Consider the following 5,118-nt stretch of genomic DNA (forward strand, 5'->3'; position numbering starts at 1 on the left):
TCCAAAAGTTGTCCTGATTTCTGCCACTTATCACAGTTGCCAGTCACTTTTACTACCTGTATTCACAGTGAACTCAGCCTTTGGGTTTGTTGTTGTTATGGTTGGTCTTACTATCACTGAAAGAGATAACTGTGGGCAAAATACTGGTATCATCAAGGACCTGGAGCAACCCATTTGCTCTTTATCAAATGGTTACTAATGGAAATATGATATAAGAAATAGAAACTTCCCTACCTGCCTCCCCAAATGCCTGAACACAGTATATACCTCAGTCCACTGTTCCCAGAGAACATTTCTTAGCCTGGGGAAGAGCCATTCTGTGCAGAGCAAAACCAATCATCCCCATCCAGAGGTTTCTCAAGCAACCAAGGCCAGCCCAAGGGTTTTACTTTGCTTTTAAGTTGGAGTGGCCTCTGCATCCTGGAACAAACCAATACACTAATTCAACCTCAGCACCAAATCAGGTATGAAGGACTTGATATGGCATTTTTATCCATATCAAGTTTAAATCTTTAGACTTTGGTTGCTAAAGATAATCACAATTATACCATAGTCTTTGAGAAAAAAAGGAAATGTATTAATAAATATTAACTTAATAAAAAATAAAATTATTACAGAAATAATTGAGGGGGGAAGAATCCATTATATATTTGAAAAATAAAGTATTTTCTCTAGTAATGTGCTCTATGTGGTTTTTATACATTTAGTTATTAAAACTGACAGAAAAATCAAGCATATACATACAGTGTTTTTGCCTTAATTTCTTCCAAATTTTTACCTACAGCAATAACTCTAATATCACAGAGTCTGCTAAGTTAGATGACCCAAGTGGCAGGCCTGCTCCCACCACAATATTGACCTGCAACAGACCCCTTTTCTGCTTTGGGACTCCCTCAAAACTGACAGCTTTTCATGTCACCTGGTGTAAAGCAGAGAGCAGTATTCTTAGGTATGAAATATGCTGCCTTCAGAACCCAAAGAGACCTATTAAGCTTTATGTTTCCATCTTCATTGTGAAAGATGTAAGTTGTACTAGTTTGTCTTTTACTTCAGAGAGAATGTCCTAGCCTGCCCCTGATCGCTAGATACTCTTCCCTGAAATTTCACTGACATAGGCCCCTGATGCCTTTCTCCTCACTGTGCACTGCTTTATTAGATGACTCACATACTCAATAGATTTCACAGTACAACATCTTAAAATTTATTTGAGTCTCATTAAGTCTCATTTATTTAATATTTATCTTAGGCACATACAGAAGTTTATAGACTAACATATTTAATATACTAACCAATTATGTGTAATGCTTTCAAAGCCTCATACACTACTGTAAAGGATACAAAGATGATAAGATGAAGATATTTATAACCTACAAGGACAAACAACTATATAACACAAATACAGAGAAGTGGACTATGTGGCAGGCAGACTGTGGCAATTAAAGAAGGCACCGAGACTACAAAACTGATGGAGCCTCAAAGTTCCAAAATGGAACATTAGTGTGTTGGTCGGTATGGGCACCATTTTTTTTTAGGAGTCAGTGTGAGCACTTTTAAAGTTCTGTCCCAAGACCTAGATTGGGATTAGGTCACCCTCTTCAGTTTTGAGAATAGGAGCCCAAAACACCCAGGAAAGAATCAAACAGACCTAGGTTCCAACCCATATCTGCCACATTATATATATATATATATATATATATATATATATATATATATTCCTGATATTATGTGTATTATATACATGGGCCAAGTTCCTGAACCTCTTTGAGCATTTACAAAATGGACAATAATAACCTTCCTCACCTAGTTGTGGTGAGAATTGTATTTAATTGCATGCAAAACATCATACAATGAGCCTTCTATATATTGTTTTTCTTTCTTTAAATCCCATGCCAGAGATAACAAGAAGAAGGGCATTCCCTATCCTTTGATAGGGAATGACAGTGGTACAGGCAACAGAGTACAGAAGAGAAAAAAAGGTAGGCAGGGAGGGATGTCAAGAAAGTTATAATAACAGCATTTTATGAATTTAAATCAAAACCACTCATCTCTGAAAAACTAGGAGTTGTTTGTTATCATTACTCACATTATCTGCTTGAGACATTGGCTAAAGCAAGATCCAAGTCTTGAGTTACTACTATTTCCTGTGACTCCTGGATATTTCAAAGAACTCTCTTAAACCCTGCCAATAGTAACTCAACAGTAACTCAATAGAAACTACTGAGATTTACAGAAACCAATATCTGGGTAGGTGTGGTTACAGATTTTAGTTAGATCACTTGTGACTGTCACCTATCAGAACCCTAAAAACACAAGCAAACAACAACAAAAAGCCTTCATCCCTGGTGAGAACCTTCTAAACCAGCTTTCCTACTGACTTAATATATCAGAAAACTAAAAAATATGGCTTCAAAGTACTGATATCTGAGAAGCGTTGTATACTCTCATAGAGCTTTTCACAATTACATAAATCCCATTTCTGCCTTTTCTTTGTTTTATATCAGATGTCCGGGTTCTAGAGAAAATGTTTTCTGAGGCAGAAAATTTTTAATTTTCATAAATAAAAGATAGCTAACATTTACAAGGTGCCAATCTCTACTCAAAGTGCTTAAATGTTATTAACTCATTTCACCTCATAACAACCCTATGAGGTAGGTACTATTATTATTCTCATTTTACAGATGAAGAAGTTAAACAGAAAAGTTAGATAACTTGCCCAAGGTCTCATAGCTGGTATAATGACAAATATTCTCATCCTCATCCAAGGAGACATGTTATTATCAACCCTGATCTACCACGCCAGACCCAGAGATTTCAATTCCTCAAACGTCAAATTGCTACTGAACATTCACAGTATAGGAAAATGAGATCTTAATCATTCCATTCAGAAGCTCCAATTGGGGCAGTTACAGGCTGAAGGATAAAAGATGAACTCATCCTGTGTCTGAAGCTGGGGAAAGCCCACAGTTACTCATTACCACACCCTGATCTGTCTGATTCTACCGCCAAGCATAAACATGGCTGCTAAGCACTCAGGGTGAAGTCACCTTACCACACACATAGGCAAGACTTTCAAGTATCCACAGTTTCACCTGCACAGGAGTCTGTCTAGTCATCTGGTTTCTCTCAACTCTAAGGAAGAATGCATGGAATGATAAAAAGATTGGTCCTAATCTCTGTTAACGCTTTACCCAACCACTGGAGCTGACATAATTTTCTACTCTGTCTACATCTATAGTAGTTTGTAGTCAAATATAAGAGTATAAAAGTTAACAGCTCTTCTTTCCACTTAGCAAGGAACACTAGGCTTAAAATAGAATATTCATTCCCTATGTGATTTGCTACTAGAAGACTGTGTTATATTTCAGAATCAGGTTTAGCAAAACACATATGGTATACCATGCATAGCTTCAGGTACACCTGGATTCACAGGTTCAAAGAATGTTATCAGAATCTGATATCTCTCCACTCCAATTTATCAGGTAGGCTCTCCTTTCATGTAAGTATGTCCCTTAACAACTTCAAGTACAAAGGCAAAATGTATGCCTTTTTTTCTAATTACTCATACAAAAGTCCCAGGAATTGCAACTGGGCTTGGTTGACTTGGCTTAAGTCAAATGCCTATCCCTAAACATATCACTGTGGCCATAGAAATGCTATGCTATGATTGGCATGTGTATGTTACAATCCTGGAGAACGGAGAGAAGAGAACTGATGGTTCCTCAGAGGGAACTCAGTGTTAGGTAATCAGAAGAATTGGGATGAATGCTAGGCTGGGCAAGCAAAAACAATGGCAATGGAGCTCGGCACAGAGTGTAGGCTCTGAGAGGTGTAGTGGTGGGAACATAGCTACAGAGTGAAGATTTTTGTGTTAGTAAATCTCTTCATGTACATTTGTATACTAGGATAAAGGGAGTCAGTGTAGGAGTATTTTGGTCCTTGTTATGATTGTGGTAGATATATGATTGTGGTAGATAAAACTGCCTTTAAATGCATAATTCAGTTAAATGTGAAACATACAGAATCATTTTATCATATTATTTGGCCTGGAGGTTAGGTTCTATTCCTGTTCTTGTGACCAAATGGTTCTCCAACTCACTGAAAACCGAATTCATTCACATTTGTTCATTCATATGCTCACATATTCATGCAGTCCAGAAGAATCTTCTAAGTATCTGCCATGTGGAAAGCACTGAGGATCACCCTTAAATAAGTGACATCCTTTGAAGGTGAATCCGCTAAGTAGTATCCTACCTACTCTCTCCCTATGGACTGTTGTTCTTCCCACTAGCTCCGTGAAGTAAGTCCATGATGCTTTTGACATTTATATGAGAATAAAACAAAAATTTATTTTGAAGCTTTTTATAATGGAATATTCCAAACAAAGGTGGAGAGTATAAACTGGAATGGACCCATCACCTAGCTTCAACAATTATTAGACATGGACAATCTTGTTCCATCTATACTCCCATCTCTTAATATTTTGAAGCAAATCCCAGACATCATATAATCTGTAAATGTTAGCAACTATCTCTAAAAAGTAAGGACTCTAATTTTTTTTGACAAAGTCATTTATCGTTATCACATAAAGTCAAATATTGTAATTGGTTGGTATGTTTCTTTAATCTCTTTGAATCTATAGGTTCCCCTTCTACCTCTTTTTATTTATTTTGCCTTGAAAAAAATTTTTTTAACAAACCAAGTCTTTTGTCCTACACTACAAGGGTGAATTTTAAAGCTACTTTCACAGAAAGGAATGGAATCAAATATTTAAACTATTAGCCTTTAATAAGGTATCCAGCTAAGCTCTCCTTTAGATATGAAAGAGAAATTAAAACCTTTCCACACATACAAAAATTGAGAGAATTCTCCACTTTGAGGCCTGCACTACAGGAAATACTGAAAGGGGTAAGTTCACCTAAAACAAAATGACAAAAAATACATAAATAGTAGTAAAGTGACTATCAGGCAAATAGAAGCAGAGGAGTGTAAACCTTATAAGAACAAGGCATTATAAACTTAAATAATAAGAAGAGAATTGCTATAACAAGATAGTAATTAACGTTCAGCATACATAGGGACAAATTGAGATAACAATGACTGAAAAGGGAAGGATTCAAA

The sequence above is a fragment of the Pteropus vampyrus genome, unplaced genomic scaffold, assembly GCF_000151845.1.
Source record: "Pteropus vampyrus isolate Shadow unplaced genomic scaffold, Pvam_2.0 Scaffold56, whole genome shotgun sequence".
Classification (NCBI taxonomy): domain Eukaryota; kingdom Metazoa; phylum Chordata; class Mammalia; order Chiroptera; family Pteropodidae; genus Pteropus; species Pteropus vampyrus.